The sequence below is a fragment of the Podarcis cretensis genome (assembly GCF_951804945.1).
Source record: "Podarcis cretensis genome assembly, chromosome: 17".
Taxonomy (NCBI): domain Eukaryota; kingdom Metazoa; phylum Chordata; class Lepidosauria; order Squamata; family Lacertidae; genus Podarcis; species Podarcis cretensis.
The window spans coordinates 18,916,217-18,940,204 of record NC_137187.1 but is presented as its reverse complement, the minus strand read 5'-3'; the positions used below and the strand labels follow the sequence as shown (position 1 = coordinate 18,940,204).

Here is a 23,988-nt window from a genome sequence, read left to right as displayed (position 1 = left end):
CGAGGCCCCCAAGCCCTTCCCCAAGTAAATAACTTCACGATGAAACATAATTTTAGTTTAAGTTTACATAAAATAAGCGCATGGGGTGTATGGGGTTTTCCTCCTCCACATGTTGGGTGTATGCATGAAGAAGAAGAAGAAGAGTTTAGATTTGATATCCCACTTTATCAGTACCCTAAGGAGTCTCAGAGCGGCTAACATTCTCCTTTCCCTTCCTCCCTCACAACAAACACTCTGTGAGGTGTGTGAGGCTGAGAGACTTCAGAGAAGAGTGAGTAGCCCAAGGTTACCCAGCAGCTGCATGTGGAGGAGCGGGGAAGCGAACCTGGTTCACCAGATTACGAGACTACTGCTCTTAACCACTATACCACAATATATCCCGTCTGAAATTCCTAGTAGTTCTGAACATTCTTCCACAAAGCTTTCCAACCAAGTTTTGTGATTCATAAAATCATAGAACTGTATAGTTGGAAGGGACCTCGAGGGTCATCTAGTCCAATCCCATGCAATGCAGGAATCATTTGCCCAATGTGGGGTTTGAACCCACAATCCTGAGATTAAGAGTCTCGTGCTCTACCTACTGAAATTACCAACAACGGTGGGGATCACAACTGGCAGCTATTTTTCTCCGTTCAAATTACACTCTCGCAAATGTACCGAAATGCAATCTTCAATCAAATAATTAATCTATTTTTTTGTGCGGTTTTAGTGGGATAAGAAGCCTGCTTGTGAATGAACTCTCCTCCACCCCCCACCCTCACAAGGGGCCATTTCAAATCACTGTATTACTTAAGGAGGACATTTTGTCATGCAGGTAATCTTGCTTCCCGATTAAGAACATTTACTTTCTTCCTGCTGGATTGTTCCTACAGATACCGACACAATGCAACCTCTGCAATTAGTTTTCACAGGTGGCCTGTTTCGCCTCCAGTAAAACTGCTCTCTTTCTCCTCCTGCAAGTCATAGCAAAGCAAATGTATATTAAAAACATTTCAGATATGAAATAAACACTTTCATAAAAGCAGCTGTGATGCAATGCATCATTTCTGTCTGACCTGAGTTATGGAATGAACTTTAGTTGCCAGGATCAAAGCTGATGGGGAGAGGGAGGATTTTTTTGGGGGGGGAGGCTGGAGTTCAGAATAGCACAGCAGTTAGGTAAGTCTTGAGAAGTCGGAGCCAGCTCAATTAGAAATCCTCGTTTTCCCCCCTCTGCATTCTGTCGGTCGGCCTAGAAAGCCGCACTTCTCAAATCAAGATATCTCACATTAAAATTAAAATTAAAGTGTATCTTGAGGGGAGGGTAAGTCTCCACAGCCCATGCCATGAAACCTGCAAAGGACTTCCTGATCACTGGCTCTGGGAGAGTTATGAATGGCTGTAGATGAACTAAATAGGTTGTTGTTGTTAAATAAATGGGTTCTCCTGATATTCCAGAAAGGCACTTCCAGGAGGGGGGGAGAATTACAGTGTCAACACATATCTCTTCAACGAAACATCTGTTAAAACTGTTCGTAGGTCAAGGGTCTCAAACTGTTAAACACTGGGGGTCCTGCCACAACTTTTTTTTCCCAAGGCCTTCCAGAAGTGTGCATTTCTGAATGCTACCATATTGCTTAAGCATCAGGCGAGCTGGTCTTAAAAAAGAAAAGAAATAAGATTTATTTTAATTCATGTATACTTCATTTATCTGATTTTTAAAAAACGGTTTGAATTTGATTCTTCCATACTTGAAAAGCAAAGCAAGTCTCCACTAGCACGTTCCGCAACGCCCAAGGAACAATAGATTCATAGAATCACCCACAAGCAACCAATCCTAGCCCTTGTAACGTTAACAGCTCTAGAGTAACAATTCAGGAAACATCTCCTAGGGATTTCCTAAAAATGATTCTATCTGGTCGAGATGAGTGATGACCCAATTCACAACTGGTAGAGCTTTTTACCTTAAAAATAATAAAAAAAAACCAACTCAGTTATACCAAAGTCCAATTTTATTTTATTTTTTGTTATAGGTTGTTTCCTAAAAGGTTCCTGAAATTCTCCTCCACTGAGTTATAATTATACAATCATAAAATTATAAAAGCATCTATTCATTTCTCTCCCCTTTCTCTCTTACTGTTCCCAGTTCCCTCCCTCCTTGTAAACGCTTCCATTGCCACCAGTGGAAGCTCCCCCCCCCTTTTTTTTTTAGCCAAATTGATGTGGAGGAAGATTTTGGGGCAGATTACAGAACTGGGGAAGGTTAACACTTTCCTTCCCAGCTACAAACTCCCACCCGCTGGTTCCCACATAGCAGTATCGCCCCCTGCAGCCTGGGAGGGGAAACTCCATGAGTCTGCAATTCCTGTACCCTTTGCTTACTCATATACAGATTTGTCTATTCGAGTAATAAATTGAACAATACAAAAAGATTGAAAAGGGAAAATTGGGGGGGGGGGACAAAGAAAAGAAAAAACAAAACCCTATGTTGATGGTGTAGACAGGTGGATGAGGAACTCATATTCTATTCCTCTGTCTACAGTGAGTTGTAGGAAGTTCTGTCTGATATCTAGAAATTTGTCTTATTTCCCCCCCTCTTAATTTAAACTATTTGCTCATGAGCTGTAAGATCTAAGAGGTGCTTCATCGACTGAGCCACAATAAGGAGACCAGGTGACTTTTGTGCATTATGACGGATTCAGTGTTAGAAGACAGGCACTGCCACTCATACCCTGGTGGTATATTCCAAATAGTGCAGTTTTTGAAACTTCAGCTGGTGCAAATTACCACCAATTGTCAGGTAGAGGTAAGCAGAAACATCACCATGTCCTCTGACAGTGAGCTCAGGTGGTGAGTAGCAATGGGACTAGAACCGATATGTGGTCACTGACACCAAGCGATATCAGCATTCTAGGGGGAACCACAAGGTTTAAAAGCCTAAGGGGGCAAAAGACACCAAAATGACAGACCCATGAAAACTGAGGGTGCCCAACAGCCACAGAATGATGAGTGCCAATTGGAACAGAAGAGTTGATAACTGGTATGAATGTGGATGATCTGGTAGCATCGAAAATGGATGGCTGGTTGGAAACTTGAACAACAGCACCGCTGCTGTGAGGTGAGGACGTACTGCAACATTATGATGTAGGAGCCCCCAACTCAAGTGCCCACATGTCAATCACCTTGGAAGCAGAATGGGTTCTATGAACAAAGCAGACCTTCTAAAAGAAGGCAAATCTACCCCAAAATTGGGAACTGCAGATTCATCTCACAAAGTAGAGCAGAGAGAATGTAAGCAGTTACGTATGTGTTTCCTCTCGTCTAGGCTGTGGCTTGAACGTGCAACAGCATGGCATGCGTTGCTTTCCTTTTTTAACTACTACACTACAGAGAAGGAGGGAGAAAGGATCTGTAGACTCACCGCTGAGTCTCAGGTCTTGCTGACTGCCCCTTCCAAAGCCCTGTGGAAGACAGCAGTTTGAAAGGCGACCAACAATCAGATGACTGTCAGGTCCTGAGAAGCCCCTTGCGAAGCATTCTGTTGCACTTCACTTTGCAAAGTACTCTGCAAGAGCCGTGCAAGAAAAAGAAAATCATTGTGATATTAGGCGATTGACAGCTGAGTGGCTCTGCCCGCCTCTCAGTCTTGGCCCATGATGGGTGGTGGAGATAATGATTTGGCCCACTGGCCAGATCCAGTTTCCCACCCCAGCAACTACACTCATACACTGCAACCACCACCACCTCTTCCTCAAACATAACAACATAACAGACCCACAACACTGTCCTTTCTCTAGTCTCCCTCCAGTTTTTTTCAATATCCAAAACAGTGGAACCTTGGTTCTCAAATGGCTTAGTTGACGAATAGATCGGCTCCCGGACACAGAAAACCCAGAAGTGTTACGGTTTTCGCATGTTTTTTGGAAGCCGAATGTCTGATACGGCTGTCGGCTATTGTTTCTGGGGCGCCTGTGCCAATCGGAAGGTTCTCCTGGGTTTTTTAACGTTCTGGGAGTCGAACGGACTCCTGAAACAGATTAAGTTCAAGAACCAAGGTTCCACTGTATATTGCCTGATCCCTGTTGCTAGAAGAACTATCTCCTGTATGAACTTCCCAAGGCTTTAATATCTGCCCAAAAGTTTCTCCTGCAGCTGATTTCCACCAAGAGCAGGACCTTTTCAGTTATGGCTACCAAGCTCACGAATGATCAGACCCACACCTCCTTAGCTTCAGCAAGGTAGTGGCATCTCTCTGAACATTTTAAATGGGGTTTTGCTGGTTTCTCCTGTTATTGTCAACAGAACTTCTAACTTTTTTATATTCTAGAAATAGATACCTCTATAATATCACATTGTAACAAAGAAAACTGTTATGAAGTTCAATAAAACAACTTAAAACAATTGATAAACCCTTCAAGTGTCCCTATTTTCTACGGACAGTGAAGGAATTACAGAAGCCGTCCCAGTTTCTGATTTAATCCTGGGATGTCCTCCTTTTCCTTAGGATGTCCCTACTTACATTGGATAAATGTTGGAGGATATGAAGCTATGCGACCCCCGAGCCAAGGAGACAAGTATCTATACAACCTTTAGAAGACATCTGAAGGCAACCCTGTATAGGGAAGCTTTTAGCATTGAATGTTATATTATTATTTTTATACAAGTTGGAAGCCAGAGTACCTGGGGCAACCCAGTGAGATGGGCAGATGGTGATGATGATAATCTCCCCCATCATCATGATTGAATAGGACGTCCCTGTGCTCATCAGAGAAATATTGGAGGGTATGAATTTACTGGTCATCAAATGAGGGAGCAATCCAAACCCAAGATCTCCAGGATATGTAAGTTAGGATCCAGCAGATCTCCGCAACATTCAACCTGCATTTAAAATTCTTGGACAAATGATATTATAGAAATGAAGGAAAAGAGAGTGAGAGGGGTGCTTTTTACCTGAAAGCACACAGAGGGGACAATGTGCAGAGGCCAGAAACAGATCAGCTGTCTATTTGTCTCTTCCATGCAATCCCACTCTTTCTTCCGACCTCCAGCTGTCCAACCGTAACAAATTAGTCTAACACTTGATATTTGTCATATCTTAATAAGGAAGAAAAGCCTTGACAGAAAAAAAATAAAAATAAAGCAAGAGGTGACAGGAAACATAACACAATTTTGTCTTGAATTTGCACAACCTAATTTATAGTAATACAACAGAACCTATGAGTTCTGGTAAATGTCAGAGCAGCAGCACTCATTACATATGTTGATAGGTATGAAGCTAAGTCTCTGTAGGCCTTTCAAGAATTGCACATAGCCGATTTAATGCAAACCAGAAGTCTCTGGCTGCTGGGTGAACGTTCAGATTCATTCCCATATGGATATGCTGGGAGGCTGGGGGGAGAGCGAGCTTTTTCCCATCTAATTTATTTACAGTTGAAGGGCGGATCTTCGAGAGTGAACATGAGGCCGGCTAGCTATGGATTTGGTTTGTGGGACGACACCTCCCATTTCCACAAAAATTATTTAACCACTGGAAAGAAAGTGTCTCGGTTATAAGTAACCTCTTCTCTCTGCACCCCCCCACCCCACCCCACCTCGCATCTGTCTTGCCCAATCTCTTCTGGGCCAGCTCCAATAACAACATCTGCTTGGCAGCTTTTCAAACCCATGGATAGTTATCTAACTGAGGCTTTTGTGCTGCAGTGTTTATTCTGTGTGGAGAAATGCCTCTTTAGTTGAAAGAGTACTTTAGAAAAGCTGTGCAGCTATTAGCAAGTGAAGCACAAGGCTAATAACCCCCACCTGCTCATCAAATTAATTATGACATCTGAGTCATTATAACTCAGAGAGAACACACGACTGAAGGCTTGTCACATGCAGGAATAAACATACTGTACATTGCAACCCCAAAAAGAAATTACAACCAGGCTATAAAGCCAGCAGGGGACAATGACCTTCCAGATTCATAATAATCTGGTTGTTCATTTATTTTCCAATGAAACCACGGTGAAAGAGAGAGGGTGGGAGAATCTGAATCTCCATTATAACACTGTGCAACTTTAAGAGGAAGGACGGGAAATGATCAACACCACTGCTTTAACCACAGCAGTGCATATATTAATATGCACTTTGGGGGAATCTAATGCAAAAACTACACCAATAATAGATGTCCTTAAGCTCTGTATAGTTTTCCCTTGTGTTTTATGAATGATAAGAGCATGTGATTCCAAAACAAAAAGGAATGTTAAGACATATGCACATGAAAATTAAAACCAAAATATATATCCATATGTTTTTCCTAAGCTATCTCCCCCACAAAAAAAAAGTCAGACGAGACTATCCTTTTTAGAACCTACATTTACTCTAGGTATCTAAATTTCTTGTATACTTTGATTAAGGTTTTTTAATATATAAAAGACATAACTCCTTTTGTTCTTCAGATCTGAATTGTGATATGTGCATCGTGCATCTAATTTTTCACGTCAAAATAAAGCAACCCTCAGGTGTACCGATGCTTTAACTTTAAAGCACAACCAAATTAAAAGCTCTGAAACTGTATAACCAGAGTATAGCTTACTGCAATGGAAAGCCACACTTGTTTAGTAAACTTGACTTTTCTTTGGAATATTTCACCTTTCGGTAAGCTCGTTTATAGATATATGCTATTTGGAGCACACATCATTCATGCGATAGTCATTCGTGCGCAATTCCCCATGTGAGAAATTTGGGTAAGCAGTCGTTGCTGTCCTGTAAAATAAAACTTTGCTCGTTCAAAGCACTGCTAGAACGAAAGCACACCTGTGTGTCTGTTTTGCTGTACAGTAAGGGACAAACCTTGGGACACCGGGAGCTGAATGCAAGCTTCCAGACCTCTTTATCCCAAGCCACATTCCTTATCTGTTCTGCACCCTCCTCAACTGCATTTCTGCTGCATTTCATGTGGTTTAGGATGGGGCAAGGGGAGCTGCTGGGTCAGGAAAGTCTTTTCCAGAGATGTAGGAGAATGCAATAGGGGCTATGGAGTTGCCTTGCATGAGACTCTGTTCTGCTTGCACTAGCAGTGGTCTCAAACCAAAGCATTTTTATATCAGGGTTGCATGGATGTTTTCATGCCAGTACCAGGTGTCCTGATATAGACCGGCAAAGTGAGCATGATGCAAGCTACCCAAATTCTGCAGGATACCTCTGCAGAACCAATGCAACATAGGAATTGGCTATGAGGAATGGCTCTGCAGTGGAAAACTTCCAAGGGTAAAATTTGGGCACTGGGTCTCACACATTATAAAATGCAGAAAGCAAAACCAAGCACAAAATTACCTATTTTAGTGGTAAAAGCATCAGTTGCGTTTGATTTCTTCTCTAGTTTAGAAATCTCACAAGTTCTAGGTCTAAAAACAGGAGCTAAACAAAAAAGCAGTCCTGTTACAAAGTACAAATGTACATGGAGTTTTGTTGAAAAGTGGTAAAAAAAAGTTGTGTGTAATTTGCACTAAGCACCTAAGATATCGAGAAAAATGAAGAGGGAAACAAAAATGGTGCATCCTGGAACTGCTAGCTTGAGCAATCGGTTTAAAGGTCAGCTTGTTGTTTGGGACGGAAACCCTAAATTTATCTCCGAAACAACCCTCAAAATTCTTGAAGCCTTTAGAAATCAGACGGTCATGCTCCAACCTGCATGATAAATCTGGAATCCATTTCCAGCACACAATCTCCCCTTGTTCCCATAATGCTATAATATTCATAATGGCAAGAGGTCACAAGTATCAGCTTATAAAGTTCTTAATTCTCCCCCCCCCCCTTAAATTTATTCATCAAAGTAAACCATATGTGCAGAATTCATGTGCCTTAACTATAAAATAGGACTCCCACTTTTAAACACACTAGGGGGTGTAGGAAGAATAACTGTTACACCCTTCAAAATATTTTTAAAGTCTTTTTAATGGCTGGTTCCCACAAATTATTGAATTCTTTCACAATGGCTTATGACAACTATGTAGTCCACAGAAAAAAAATCAAGGAGAATTTCACAGCTTCTACCCCTTCCTATGCTTGCACTTTTGGTCTCTGACAAGCTGACAATAGATATCATTTGAAACGGGGGAACCCCTTTCTCACATGGAAAGCAATTTCACGTTTTTCCAAGTCTGACTGAAGGGATTATGGAGGGCAGAAAGTGAGCATGAAAAGGGTTCAGCACCCACAGCCTGCTGTTGGTATATTTGCAGACACAGTGGTCTGGCGCTGCCACATGTAGCTCTGCATATAGGAGGGGGAATGTTTTTATTATACAGTTTACCTCTCCAAACATCATTCAGAAAAATTAAAAGATGCTAGCGTGTAGGGATGATTGTAGGTTACGCTGGCTTTAGAGAAACCGTACGCTGAAATCTTTAAACTATGCGATTAGTTGATGCAATAAAGATTACCTTCTAATCGATTCTTTATTTCTTGCTTTCTATTTTGGCTATGTGTAATGCTGGTGTGGGTGTGGGTGAGTGCGCGTGCATGAATGCTAAGGCATCTTTAGATTATACTCTCTCCCTCTTTTAAGATGAATCACTTTGCAGCTATTGTCGGCATACTTTTTAAGAAACCAGAATGCATGCCAGAAGGAGTGAGTGTTTCATAAAATTCTGCAGATCCTAGATCACACACAACAAACTTATTCTCATATCCACTTAATCTCAGTACACATCTCCACCCCTGCTTCCTTCCCAATGGTATGCAGGCTTGAAAACACAAATGTTCAAGTTTCCTGGAGCTAAGCTAAAGAGGAAAAGTCCCATTCCCAAGAGGGAGAGCTACATGATCTTGGCGCCCTGGAGCTGTTAAATGCAGTAAAATATAACTTCGCAATTCACCACAATTAACCATGGGGGAAACAGCCCTTTTTTCACCTTTGATGACATTCAGCAGATAAGACCATGAACTAAAGATGTTATCTGCAAACAAAGGGTTCTGAACACCAAAAGCATGTACATATTTTCTACGGAGAGGGAATTATACTGTGTACACACAAAACCAGCAAAACAAAGTCTTTTGAGACAACGTGGACAATTAAAAATCAGAAGTAAAACCAGAGGTAGGCAAGATCAGTACGCAAAGTAAAAGACAATGTGTGGGGTTTTAAAAAATAAATGCTGCACATAAAAATTTAATTACAAAATGTATGGGAAATCCATATGTGCAGCAGAATATAACTTAGGACATTTCTGAGAAGCTTGTGATATAAGCTGCCATGAATTTTTAATGCGCAGAAAGTAGTTAAAGCAGATTTAAGGTCTGCAATATACAAAAGAATATTTCACTTCTCCTTTCCTCTGAATGTGTAATAGCAAGGGATTAGCAGAAAATGTTGAACAGAGGGAATTAAATCTCTCAGACCAAATTAGGTTGTGACCAATATCCACTATCAAGCCATAGTAAGTAAGTCATTTTATTGCAGTCAATGACCAATATCAGGATAAAACCACCAATTACAAAGTTTAAAATCACAGAACAGATTAAAATAAATAAAATTGCATATACTTAAAAAAGCAGTTCTAGTTGGTTATTTATCCGTCAGAGGGGAAACGCTTTTGATCTAGAGATGACCATCTGTCGATATATACTACTACTGAGTACTAGCCATTATATGTCACACTTTAATTGCTGCTATGCAGAATTTGGCCACCTTATATGTTATTATCTAAGAGCAGCAGAGAAGCAAGAAACTGTTCAGGACTCCCAGCACAATCGTACCTCGGAAGTCGAACCGAATCCGTTCCAGAAGTCTGTCTGACTTCAAAAACGTTTGGAAACCAAAGCATGGCTTCCGATAGGATGCAGGAAGCTCCTGCAGCCAATTGGAAGCCGCATCGGGTGTTCAGGTTCCAAAGAACGTTCGCAAACCAGAACACTCACTTCCAGGTTTGCACCGTTCAGGAGCCAAAATGTTCGCAAACCAAGGTACGACTGTATATTTCTGGAATATAAGCAAAATAAGGCCAGAGTGTAGACCTCTGTAAAATGAGCATTGGTGGAGCATGTGTTCTACAGTTTCAATTTGGCCGAAGTCACAGGTAGAGCATCTCTCCAGATATGGGATTTTTCTAAAGCGACCTTCAAGAACAGCAGAGGGGAGAGCATGGCAACGAGCCAGGATGAATGGCCTACAATATTTAGGCAGATCCAGATTGCTTAGATATGCCACAGGCGCTGAGACCCGTAGGCTCCTGTAATTGCTGACGATAAAAGAGGAGGACCTATTGAGCCAATGTGTGGACCTCATACACATAATTTACACATGGGAGAAATACAATTGCAATGCACATGGGCAACCTTTGAATTCTTGCCTGGTTAGTTTTGTTTTTGCACCAAAGGGCGGAGCACAGAAAGAATAAAATTGCACTTGCCGCAACACAGGCCAAGTTCAAGACCTCTTTGAAATACAACCCTGGATGTCTTTCGCAATATATTATGTGTCTCTATATGCTACGTATGCTTGAATGAATTTAAATGCCTAAACCGTTTCAAGTATATTGCAATAACTGTTTGTCTGTTTATACTAAAAGCAAGCCTCTGGACAATGTGCCTCTTGAATGGGTAAATTGCAGGCAAATTTTTGCAAAGATTGGGAATGGATGTCTTCTAACCTGCTGGGGGTCCTTTGCCCGTGTTAAGTATTTATACAAACATTCCTTGGAGAGAGGAGAAATATTCAAGAAGCAGTATACCTTTAGGACAGAGAGTCACATCACAAAGAAGGAATTTATTGTTAAGTTCATTGCAGAGTGAGATAAGTATATCCAAGAGCCCTTGGGATTCATGGCTTTTCATGTGAATACATCAAAAACGGATGGGAGTAACAATTAATGGCTGTAATTAAGAAGAAAAACCATTGCTCTGACTGTGGGAGTTCGTGATATATGCATTGTGTATTTTGTGCTTGATGAAAAATCATGTGAACTAGTAGACATGCATTGACCATTCAACATTAGCATATTCCGTGTTTGTTTGTTTGTTTGTTTGTTTGTTTGTTTGTTTGTAATTTTAAGGTACCAACTTTTATATCACTGAGTAGCACAAGAGAAAGCTACACAGTGAAATTAACCCAGTAGCGACTTGCAAAATCACTATCAAAATGATCAAATCACAAGTTCAAACATACGTCGTGCACGTAATTTTTTGGCATAACCGTTTTAAAATCTACTCAGGCTCACATGTATGCACATGTACACACACACACACACACACACACACACACACACAAAACACAGTCATTTAGAAGAATCTCCAGAAGTGTGCCAAGACATGTTTTTGGTGTTGTGCCATATTATGTGCTTCTGTTTTTGGCATTTGAATGTGGATTAGACAGATGTGCGAGGACGGCAGATTTGGCAAGTGGTGACAATGGTCTAGTCTGAATTTGGTAATTAAAGTTTTTCATGAGACTTACTAGGTGAAATAATTAAGAGTAACTTATCTGAGCTGTATATCAGCCCGTCATACACTATTTATCATCTGCCACAGATCAGGAACCACTGAATTTTCAAGTGTCTTCGATTGGTACTACTGAATCGGTTCCCTGACAAAGGCTCAGATATGAAGTACCACATTTTTCCGTGTATAAGACCCCCCCCCCCCATGTATAAGACGACCCCTATTTTTTTTAACCCAAAATTAAGAAATTAAGTTGTTTAGCTTTTGGGGGGTGGGGGAGGTCACTTCTGACAATGGCTCACCCGCCTGCCCGCAACTGCCAATCGCTTGCCACAGCCACAGCACAACTCGCCGCAGCCGCCAATTGTCTGCCTGCTCACCGCCACCCACAGCCCACCCGCTCACTTGCCACAGCCACCAATCACCCGCCCAATCACAGCTGTCAATCTCCTGCTTGCTGCTGCCTTTAATCGCATGTCCGCCCTTTGAATTCACTATCCATTTATAAGATGATGCCCAATTTTTGCCTTCTTCTTTTTTTTAAGCAAAAAGCATCGTCTTATACATGGAAAAATATGGTACATTTAAACTGCACACAACCTTTACATTCAGTGTTACTGTAAGAACAATAACCTTCAAGGAATTTATGGTATGCCCTCTACTTCTTGACAGCTATGAAACTGAATACATACCAGGGATTTAAAAGGTCCATTAGGGCTGCACCAGACTTGTCAAATCCAAGAGAGGACAGGGCTCCTGTACCTTTAAGAGCTGTGTAGAAAGCAGACATTCAGCAGGTGTAGCTTGTCATGCACAGCTTTACCTTCTGAAAGAGAGCCCTGTCCACATTTGCCACCCTAGCCAGCATTTCTAGAACATGCATCCATTCCTGTCTTTTGCCTCAAGTGATAGTCACAGTCTTTTAAAAAACTCTATATGCATTTCTGAAGGGAACTGATTTTAGATACAAGAGTTGCTACACCACCTGCAAATCACAGGCTTTTCATTTTGAAATCTTAAAATGCATTTTAAGATGCTTCGTGGAGACAGAAAGGGCAAAACATAAATGTTGCTTAGAAAAGGCTAAGGAAAGTTAAACCACTTGCAGTCTTAAATAAGGCAGAAATAATAATAATAATAATAATAATAGTAATAGTAATAATAATGTTACACATGGAAAAAGTGTAATAGATCTAGAAGCCTTTTTGTAAGTTGGAACAACACTGACAATGGTCTATTGTTAATTGACTCCCACGTGTGAAAGCTACAGAAAAATTAGTTTATACAGCTGCTGCTATTTGTCATGGCGCTGCTAAAAAGGTACATGTGGTAAATCTGGGCATTCTTTTAGAACACAGAACAGAATGACCATTACTCAATTCCAGGGCATGTGTTAAAGAAAATAATTGTCTTATTGAGAGTTGAATTTGTTTTCCTCACTAGCATGACAATGAATTCAGCAAGAATGCAAAACAGGTTCTACAGTGAGGACAGTACTGATTCTGTGGGATTTAGAATTCAAGCCCTTTATGCTCTTCACATCTTAAGAATTTCAACACCCCAGTACTGCCTCAATACAGTTGTGCACTTCAGTCTCTGGCCTCCATTGAGAACGGCTTCTCGATGCAAAACCGGAAGTGACCTCTCCAAACAACGGAACAACTCTCCTTCTCTCACCTCAGCAACTGCAATCTCCTGGGTGATGTGGATGCCATTAGGCAGTTGAATGCACATGCATACTCTGTCCGTTTCCCTCCCACTGCTCCGCATGGCCCCGGGCACTGGCAACCTATGCTACATCACTGTGTACTTGCAGAATGCTACACACAGTACCTTGGATTCCGGCCAATACTGCATCCACAGATTTCATTTTAAACAGCCTGTGTACTATAAATTAATTCATTTAGCAACCTGGATATTTTGCCTTCACTCCTACTCAGTAGTTCATATTATTCTAATTCATTATTCATCTCTTTTGTTTGTGTTTTGCACAACTCCTTCCTTCATCAGTGATTCCCCCCCCCCCCAAGGTATTGGTCCGCTAACAGTTTTTTAGTGGATTAAACACTGAAGATTTGCCAAAAAGGTATCCCACCATATGCAAAACTTCACAAAGCATTTAAATTATTTCTTTCACTGTTTGTTTGCAATGAATGTTTGGCTAGAGCGGCAGAATAGTAATTTCCATTATACTTTTAAATGCATCTCCGTCTCACAAAATAATATTTTCATCCCAGTGATGACACTACCACAGTGCTAGATAACACAATGTTATCTCCTTTCATTGCATAAAAACATACACAGACAAAAAAAGTCTTCAGCTATAGGTGTTCATAGCATACAGTGCAATCCTATGGAAGTCTACTCAGGAGTAGTTTGAGGGCTGCAGCCAGCCCAAAATCTGCATTTCATGTCTTTGCTGAATCACATGGTTAGGAATGAGAGGGTAAAGATTCAAACATACATACATCAATATAGAAAGGGAAAGCAGTCCAGAATGACAGGACTTAACTGCTCTTTATGTGGTCATATAAACACAACAGGCAGTAGTAAAATCCTCAAAACCAAATTTAAGTTACAATCATTGCAAAACCAAAAGAATGCATTGGGAGAATTCTGCCCTGTAATTCTGACTGAATATACAGCACCGACTGCTTACGACAACTTCTTTTTTCTTAGCTCACTACTACGTTAAAAAACATGGATATAATTATAGTCGTTGGCTTTTAAACTGTCTGCAAGGCAGGCAAAGATAAACTGCTATTAGTAAGCATACCCAATCTCAATAATTGTGTTTTGACATTATAGGTAAAAGATGCAACAAACATAATGAGGAGGGAAAACTTGGATACAGCTACAGGCATACCAGGTCAATTGCGGCTGTGACCAAGGGGATTCCACTCTTCCTAAACACACACACACTTTTTAATTCCTGTTTAGGCTCACTTGTTGGGGGAAAGTTCCATTTTATGCAAAAGCTTACTATTACGTAAGCATCAAGAGGATTAAAGCTGTTAGTTTTTTACTTTAAAAATACATACAGAATCAAAGGTCGGTTTTTATTGTTACCTATTCTGGACTTATCTGCAAAATAGTTTCTTACTTATCAAAGACATTCAAAGAAGCTTCCACCAAGCTATGCATCTAATCATATAATTCCAACATGGGTAAAGGGTAAAGGGTGTTCAGTTGGTCATTTTGACACTCTGAGACACCTCTAGGGCTTGGCGATATATTGATATATCATCCAAAGCCAGTCTGAAGTCCATATTGCGATATCGGTTTGGTAGTTTTTGAGCTGGCAATATATCACGAATTGTGTGTGTGTGTGCGTGCATGCATGAATACACTATGCAAAAACCATGATGCAGGAAAAAACTGTGAAGCTAGCCAATAGGTAACTTTACCTGGCTTCAACCCATGTAACTGACCATGCATTAGTTTCCTGAAAAACAGGTTGCATAGATTATCAGCATGGAATCAGCTTAGGGTGAGCATGGTTTTAGAGAATGGGTGCCAATTCCAAGTAGGCCGGCCAATTTCAACTGGGGCACAGTTAAAGGCCAGACTGCTCTTAAAGGCCAGTAATTCTTCATATTAAAACAAACAAATGTCTATCTAGCCACCAAGACCTCTATTCTAGGCATGTAACAATATCCTGGGACATGTTTCATTTATGAAACCAACTGCCATTCACTGCTTCTCAAATAGTTGGTACAGATGGCATGGGCAGGGCCAACCCTAAATGTGGGCTTTCTAGCTTTTTGAGCTGCTACTAATATTTAATTTTTATTAAATACCAGCTGCTAAATGCTATTACTGAAAATGGATGTGGTGTTACCACTGCCTGGGGAAAAAACTGAGAGCAGGAAACCCTAAAAATGGCCCAATTATTACTATTTCTAGTATTAACAGGCATAAAGTCCAAGGCTTTAAATATATGAGTTAAAGATATTTACACATATCTACTATATTTGATGTAATGATTTCAGAGCTCCAGCAGGAATTAAAACACAAATACTGGTTTATGAAATTATCACTGAAAACATCTTCCAGAATATAAAGTAACTTTCTATTATAGACTTTCTAATTATAGTGGTGTTGCTGCATGAAGATATATGGAAGGGTTATTTATGAACATGGAATTATAACAGCTTGAATAGCACAGCTAGGAAGATTAACAAAAGGCTTATGTTGATTTCCATGGTCCAAAGATGCATTTTTTAAAAATTAAAAAGTAATTATTATGTGGAGTTCTGGAAAAATATTTTTGAAATGGTATGTCACAATAACTTTTAAATGTTCAGTTACTTCAGGCAAAATTATGTGCTTACCTGCGTGTAACCACTTCAATCCATTAGCAACAAAACCAAAAGGAGTACGGAACACGTTTTGAATGGACAAATCTGAAGCTTAAATTTCAGGTGAAAAGGCTGAAAAGATTTTTGCCCGAGTCGCTCAAGAGCCACTAACAATTCCAGAAAATATGGTCTTGTCTGGACCTAGGCAGCTTCTTATGTGAACACACAATTGTTAAAGTCAGCTGTCATCAACAATAACAAGAGCCACAGAACCTCAGCAGCAAGTTGGCCTTCAAATCCTGTCAAGACAGACATTCTGTGCTTCCTATATCTGGAAACAGGTGAGTTACCTGTTCTGGATTAGGCTGCACTCCCTTGAAAGCAGTGTCTCCCAAACTTGGGTCTCCATCTGGTTTTGGACTACAACGCCCATCATCCCCAGTTACCGGGACTGGTGGTCAAGGATGATGGGAAGTATAGTCCCAAAACAGATGGAGACCTAAGTTTGGAAAACACTGCTCTAAAAGGAACAAATCTGGGGGGTGCTCCTGGATCCATCTTTTCCACTGGAAGCTCAGGTGAAACCAGGGGCTAGGAGCAACTTTTATCAGCTTTGTTGCTTTTGGTTTAGGATAACTTTGCCATGTTGGTTTAGGAACTGGTAACATCAAGGCTAGATTTCTGCAATGCACTCTACGTTGGGCTATTTTAAGGTTAGCCCAAAAGCTGCCTCTGCTTTAGAATGCTGTTGCTGGACTACTGGCTGGAACAGCCTACTGACAGCATCTAGAACCTTGGCTGAAGGTGCGGTACTGGCTGCCAGACCAAATTTAAGGATCTGTTGGTATACAAAGTCCTGAAAACCTTGGGTCCAGTTTAACTCAGGCATCACCTTGACCCTTATGTTCCAACCCAGTAACTCTGGTCATTGTTGGAGGCAATCTTGGTGGTGTCGCCTTACATTCCCAATGTCCACTCTGTGGTTGACAGGAGCAGGGCATGTTGCATTGCAGAGCCTCATTATTATTATTATTATTATTATTATTATTATTATTATTATTATTATATTAATAATAGTATATGCTGAGCTTTTATTGATTGTATATTGTAGGGGACGTACCATTTTGAGATTCTATTTTAAGCAGTATATATAATTCTGTAAAATAATTAAATAGTGCAATCTGGAACTTCTACAAATGTATCAAATTGTCTAAGAAACAACTACATTATGCTGCTAATTAATCAAACATTGTATATCGGCTCTTAGAGTCTTAAGAGCATAAGAAGAGCCTGCTGTGCAAGTCGGGTCCTTTGCTAGCTGGCTCCAAATTTATCCTCTTGGCTAGTTCCTCCAAGCTACTATGGTAGCCAATCAGGTCAGGAGGCGTGGCTCAAATTCACTTAGCCCCCTGCGGATGAGGAGCAAACAATGACTGTTGATTGAATGGAAAGTGGGCAATGGCTGGTGAGTCAACTGCTTTGGAGAACGGGCCTTTTCCATTAGATCTACAGAGTCAGACTAAACATTCGTGTTAAAGGATGCGAAGAACTGTGGTCCAAGAAATATTCTTTTCAAAAGGCAGAGCAATTTAAGCACTTGGCACTAGATTTGTAATTTTGGGTTTGGATGTTTTTGCTTCCTGAACACTGCCAGTAACCTCAGCTGCAGCAGTAGGACTGGAGATTCTTCTTAATAATGAGTGATGTCCATCTATCTCTTTCTCCCTCTCTTCATTGTTGCACCCCAGGATTGTTAAGGCCATGTTGCTCATAGTATTTCTGAGTCAACATGAGATGGTCTCTAGAGATGAATTCTGAAGTCACCCTAGGTCCATACAAGCTTTGCATTCAAATTACAGTTGAAACAAATGCATAGGAACACTTTTAGAAAGCCAGTTAGTACTTATTGCAGCGCTGACAATATTTGGTACTAATAATACTAGTCACATGAGATGCGACACTAAAAACAGGTCCTCTGAGATGCATTCTCCTGAGGAATGCAATCAAATCTCAGGGGAGCTTAGATTCATTTCGCACTCCACTTTGGATAAAAGAGATTTGCGATTTACCTTGCTTTTGGTTTGACAATTTTGCATGTGTTTCCCCCCCCCCCCACACACACCTTTCTGATTAATCGTGTCCTCATCATGGAGAGCATGTGTTGCGGTGAGATCACCAAGAATGACCTCACTGTTGGTGGGTGGGAGCGTTTGGATAGCCACAACAACCCGATTGGTGGTCCCTCAGTTGCTGGGGTAAATGTGGTTGAGAGAATTGGCAGCTGGGGGACCTATTTATACCACTGCACGTTGCGTCGAGCTTCCTCTTAGCACCTCGTGCATTGGATCACCCGCCCACCCTCCCTATATTTAATGTCTTGCTTTGACCTTGCTATGCTGCTTTTGGGGCAGGGGCCCAGTAGGAATTTTCCCATTTGGCTGATTGGCTGGTGCCACTTGGGTTTCACCTGCCACGTAGCAAATCGTCACAACTTTGTAAGGTTTGGTGGTTAGGCATTGGTTCAAGGAGTGGTGAGGGGAGGTTGTCACACCTGCCCCTCCCACTGTGCATAGGGTATTCTGTTAAAGGAACCCAGGTGCTCGCCATGCTTTTGTCCAATCCCCTTCCAGGGGTTAGGGCCACGCCAGAGCACATGGGAGCATTTTGGGGTGAGGTTGCATCTGTGATTGGACCAATGCTCCCCCAGGATGTTTACCCTTACTGACTTCTGTGGGTTTCCAGTTGTCAAAGCTGCCCTGCTGAGGTCAGGTGTAGCTAGTCGAACCAATGCCTAAGCAAACCACTCATATTCTGTAATCAATAAAGCTGTGACCAAAATTATGCCAATAACCTTAAACTAATATTGGTGTCAACTATGTCTTTATTTGGGAGGTCTTGGGGGTCTTCCCATGCAACAGTATTTTTGTGCTTTCTAAGCATTTGGGCCAAGCCTGGGGTTGTATTGCATAAGAAAGAAAAAGGAGCCATATACAGGGTGAAAGATGCCCGTACAATGGTACCTCGGGTTACAAACGCTTCAGGTTACAGACGCTTCAGGTTACAGACTCCACTAACCCAGAAATAGTACCTTGGGTTAAGAACTTTACCTGAGGATGAGAACAGTCATCCCGTGGTGGCAGCACAGTGGCAACAGTAGGCCCCATTAGCTAAAATGGTGCTTCAGGTTAAGAACTGTTTCAGGTTAAGAATGGACCTCCAGAACGAATTAAGTTCTTAACCTGAGGTACCACTGTATTTGGCCTTGCCTAGAAATTATAAATAGGAATCCAGTGGAAAGGAAAGCAGTTCAGATATCCCAGAACACAAGAGGAAGGTGATGAAAAAGACTCGAGCAGGGTGTTTTTTGTTTTTGTTTTATTCAGAACTCTGCACAAGGTGAAACAAGACTGCACCCCTCCCTCAGGTTCTGTGCACCCACCAGGCTGGGGCCGGGGCATTCTGTTTTGCACACTGCTTTTGCATAAGCTTGCTGTTCTAGCCTTCTGCCAAATCAGCATGAAGCAAAATAACCTTCCTCTCCACTCCAAGTTCTTTGGTACACACAGATGACGCTGCTTCCACAAATAATATCCGGCTACAAAGTCAAGCCAAGATTTGTGGAACCGGCAATAACACACTTGTTCGTTTCTTAAAGAAACCATTGAAATGAGACTTCTCTCCAAATCACCTATTAAAAATCCCTCAGCCTTATAGGTCCTCTATAACAGAGCCTAACCAATAGGAAGGACCAACAGGGATGACTAGAATACAGTCTTATTTTCCCCACAAAATGAAAACTGGCTGCAGAGGTAGTAGATGCAGCATTCGAAATTCCCATTGTTCTAGGAGTGTTTTGCAATAGGGGCTTTCATTTGTGCAAGCTGTTTCTGAGCTTTGGGCACAGTTCTGGGCCTAAGATTTCAGATTAAAACTGCAGAGTGGAAGAAAATGAGGAGCTTTTTCTGCCTCCACACTTCCAGCCACTCTTTGAAGACTGGAGAAGGGACCCTCTTAAGAATAATAGGGGGCTGGGCACGGGGGAGAACGGCCTTGGTTTTTTGGCAGTCCTCAGATGTAAGATTTTAGCTGCAGTTCATTCATTTTTAAGCTTTGTATTCTTGCTATTTAAAAGTGTGCCTAGACATTCCGTTGTTGTGCCCATAACCTAGGTTTAAGGTGCCATTTAGCTCCTAACTTTCATATCTCAGTTTCTAACACTGGGTAGATGCTTAAAATACAATATATGCAGGAAAAGGAGAATAGAGGGGAAGCTTTTTTCACCTTTCAACAACAAACTGGCGGTGACAAATCAAGGTTTGTTCTAGGCTTGATGCTTACAGTTTGTTTGAGGGAAATAAACCACAAAACCAGATTTGGACGTAATGGCTTGCTTCTTCATGCTTCAGCAGTGGCAGGAAAAGAGCAACAACTTTTCAACAGCATGAACAAGCACCCTGGACATTCACATTAAACCATAGCTTCTCTGAGCTATAGCTATGGTTTAATGTGATGCTTGAGCCATGCCATAGAACAAGACTCTAGTGAATGATCAAGCCCAACCCTTGTCCTGAGATATGATATCCTAACCCTAAATCTGCCCTCTCCAGTTCCTGTCCAATATTCTTTTTGAAAAATAAAAGATTCAGCCCTGAGGCTTGACTTCAGTGAAGCAATGAATGGGAAACTGCTGCACTGTCTGAATTCAAAATGCTTACAAATTAAATTACTATTTATCATGAGCATCTTGTCCTGCTCTCATAAAAAAAAAGCCAAGAGGAGTATAAAATGGTTTTACTCTACGGGGTGTCTTTTCAGAGCCTCTAACAGGATTAAACAACCAAATTCTAAATGGTTTGTTTGTAGTTTCTTTGTGATATGTAGATTAACTATTAAATTCAGTTTGGGACACTTTGACATCTGTTTCCAGTGCATTACAATGAAATCAAGGGACTTCATACATACATTTGCAGCAATAAAACTGTCACTAAATTGGTGTTTTCCAAAATATTGCCCATAACTATTACTATTCAGTAGTCTCATTTGCATGATCCAAGTCAATTCCCTTACAGCGTTGCTTCTGGCTGTGCTGACTGGTCCCAGGAACATGGCCTAAAATAGTATCAAACATTTAGAAAGAAAAGGAGGAGGTTTACTGAGTATTTACAAACAAGCTGTAAACAGATCAAGACACTGGCAGGATTACTATAAGAAACCTGTAGTTTTAAATGTATATATTATATATATATATATGAGAATAGGCAATTAAAAGAATAAGTTAAGGCAATTTGGAGTATGCAGGAAAGGACAAAAAAAGGGGGGAAGAGAGTCGAAATTGAAAATGTTAAAACTTGGTAAAATAATTCTTGTAGCGTATATAAATGAAAATTATATATAAAAAAAAAAATAGTATCAAACTGTTCCAAACAGAACAGCATTACAACTGATTAGGGGGAAGACGCACATGCTGCCAATGTCTAAAACAAGATCCAAAACAATTACATGGTCACAACTTGGTTTTAAGGATATCTGTCGACACCAAGGAGAGTACGAATAAAGAAAGAAGAGGATTTTAAATGTAAAATGCTTGAACTCTCATTATACCCACCAGATTAAAGTTCATTTCCTTTCACGCTCATGTAAAACTCATACTAAATCGTCCCTGGTCAGTCAAACGAGGAATGTGTTTGCACCACACCAGCAACATATTCAGGGGAGTGGGGGGATGGAGCCATGACAAATCCCGATTCTTGCCACTAGCTACTTGCTCACTTTCAGGAAAAGTTGCAAATTCTTCAAACCATACAGATCACGCATCTCAGGACTCCACACATCCAGCAGGATCCTCAACTTCACTCCTGCAACTGAAGATGCAGGGACAAAACTTCCAACACAGATATGCCAAGGAAGGGGAAACCCGTGCCTCGAAATATGTCTGATGCAAATGTCTCCCGTGACCCCATGCAATGTGTACAAGCTGCTTGCTAACTAATCCTTCCTCTGTCCCAAACTAGTAGTAGCAGGTCTTGAACAGAGGGTAAATATGTGCTCTGCAGAAAGGGAAGCCTGCATTGTGAACCCCACATGCAGGGACACTGTTGGTGAATGTCAGGCACGCCATTAAAACAATTAGCGACTGCTAAAACTCATTATCTCTTTTGCTTTGCAAGATTGTAGCCTAGGCACATGCAGAAGAACCAACAATTGAGAAGCACAGCTCCACTGCAAGTGATTAGGCTCTCTACTCACAACAGGGGGCGGGGAGGCAGAGAGGAGGGCACTGGGCAAGCATCTAGAAGGCAGAATACTTCCTCATTCATTCCCTACTGAGCCTCTGAACTATGTGTTTCAGAGGCTAACTATTGTTTAACTCAACTTGCATTTCCTGTTTCCCAAACCCATGTCAGTCTATGGAATAAGCTGATGGAGCTTGGTCTTGTGAGTGTGCAATTATGGCTTCCCTCGACGTTTCCTCCCTTTTCCTGCCTGGCAAAAAGCTTTTTCTTGCAAAAGGCTCCTTCACCTTAGCTGGGTTTTGCTTTATTCAAGGGAATGGTCTGTGTGTTCCTCAAACAGGGGTCATTCCAAGGGAAGTACTGCTATTCTGTATTGCCCCTCCTTCATCTCCTAGCTGTAAATGAGTGAAAAGAGCAGATATTTTAAGGGTTGGGTGCATTTGTGATATAAAGTGATGCCAATGCCTGTCCACAAGGATTTTTGAAGCATGTCATCTACTGACCAATCAGTGGGTTCACCACAGTGTCTTTTTTCCACTGTTGAGGGTATCCTTCTGTCCTTCAGGGTGTGTCTTGTGCATGCAACAGGGAATAATGACATCACAGATCAGTTCCAGCATCACTGTGAATAATACAGCTTGCTAGAAGCGACCCAATGTCCAGTGTAATGTTGTGACTGAGAGTGTCAGGCTAGCATCAGGGAGATCCAGGTTCAAATTCCTGCTCCACCCATGAAGCTCATTGGGGGACACTCATTGGTCCCAGACCGGTGTAATATACAGTGGTACCTTGGGTTACAGACGCTTCAGGTTACAGACTCCGCTAACCCAGAAATAATACCTCGGGTTAAGAACTTTGCTTCAGGATGAAATCGTGCAGCAGCAGCGCGGCAGCAGTGGGAGGCCCCATTAGCTAAAGTGGTGCTTCAGGTTAAGAGCAGTTTCAGATTAAAAACAGACCTCCAGAACGAATTAAGTTCTTAACCTGAGGTACCACTGTACTCCAACCATCTTGACCCAGTGAGCAACTTGCCTGCAAATTCTGCAGCAGCTAAAGCTTCTGAACTATCTTCAGAGGCGTTGCTATGTATAACTCATTGCAGTAATTCAGCCTAGAAATTACCGGAGCATAGACAACAGAACTTAGGCTATCCCTGTCCAGATAGGGGTAGAGCTGGGTCACCAGCTAAGGCTGTAAGGTGCTCTGCACCCCTGAAGCCACAGCAATGATCCAAAAGTGCCCTCAAGCTGTGCATTATCTGTTCCTAGAGAGGGAGTGTAACCCCACCAAGAGCAGGCAACCTCCCACTGAGACTGAGCTTCAATTTGTTGGCTCTCATCCAGTCCATTACCAAGGCAAGACATTGGTCCAGCACTTCCACTGCCACACTTGCAGAGGTAAAGCTGATTGCTGACAACATACTCCAAAACTCTGGACAACCCTACTCAGCCTTTTCATGTACAGTGGTGCCCCGCAAGACGAACGCCTCGCAAGACGGAAAACCCGCTAGACGAAAGGGTTTTCCGTTTTGGAGGCGCTTCGCAAAACGAATTTCCCTATGGGCTTGCTTCGCAAGACGAAAATGTCTTGCGAGTTCCTGCGGGTTTTTTCCCCTTTTCCCCCCCCCTTTTCCTAAGCCGCTAAGCCGCTCATCAGCTGATCCACTGATAAGCCACTTAACAGCTGATCGCTAAAAGCTGCTAAACCGCTAATAGCGCTAATCCGCTAAACTGTCAATGGGCTTGCTTCGCAAGACGAAAAAACCGCTATACGAAGAGCCTCACGGAACGGATTAATTTCGTCTTGCGAGGCACCACTGTAGATGTTAAGCAACATGGGAGATGAACCTTGAGAAACCCCACACTGAAGGCTCCTTCTTGTTGTTACTGAACTTTAAATTGCTTTATTTCTTCTTATAAGCTGTCTTAAGAACTTGGTTACTGTAAGTACGATAAAGAAAACCATGAGTGGTAGCCATTGATACACATGAATTGATAAATTCTGAAGGAATTTCTCTAATCCTTTTTGAGAGACATCTTATCTAATAGTCACCACCC

General features: G+C 41.6%; 1 protein-coding gene across 19 annotated transcripts in view; it reads right to left on the bottom strand.

The window, feature by feature from the left end:
* NFIB (nuclear factor I B) overlaps window positions 1–23,988 on the bottom strand; it is a 302,316-nt gene that overhangs the window by 156,656 nt on the left and 121,672 nt on the right. The gene's annotated exons all lie outside the window — the stretch shown is intronic.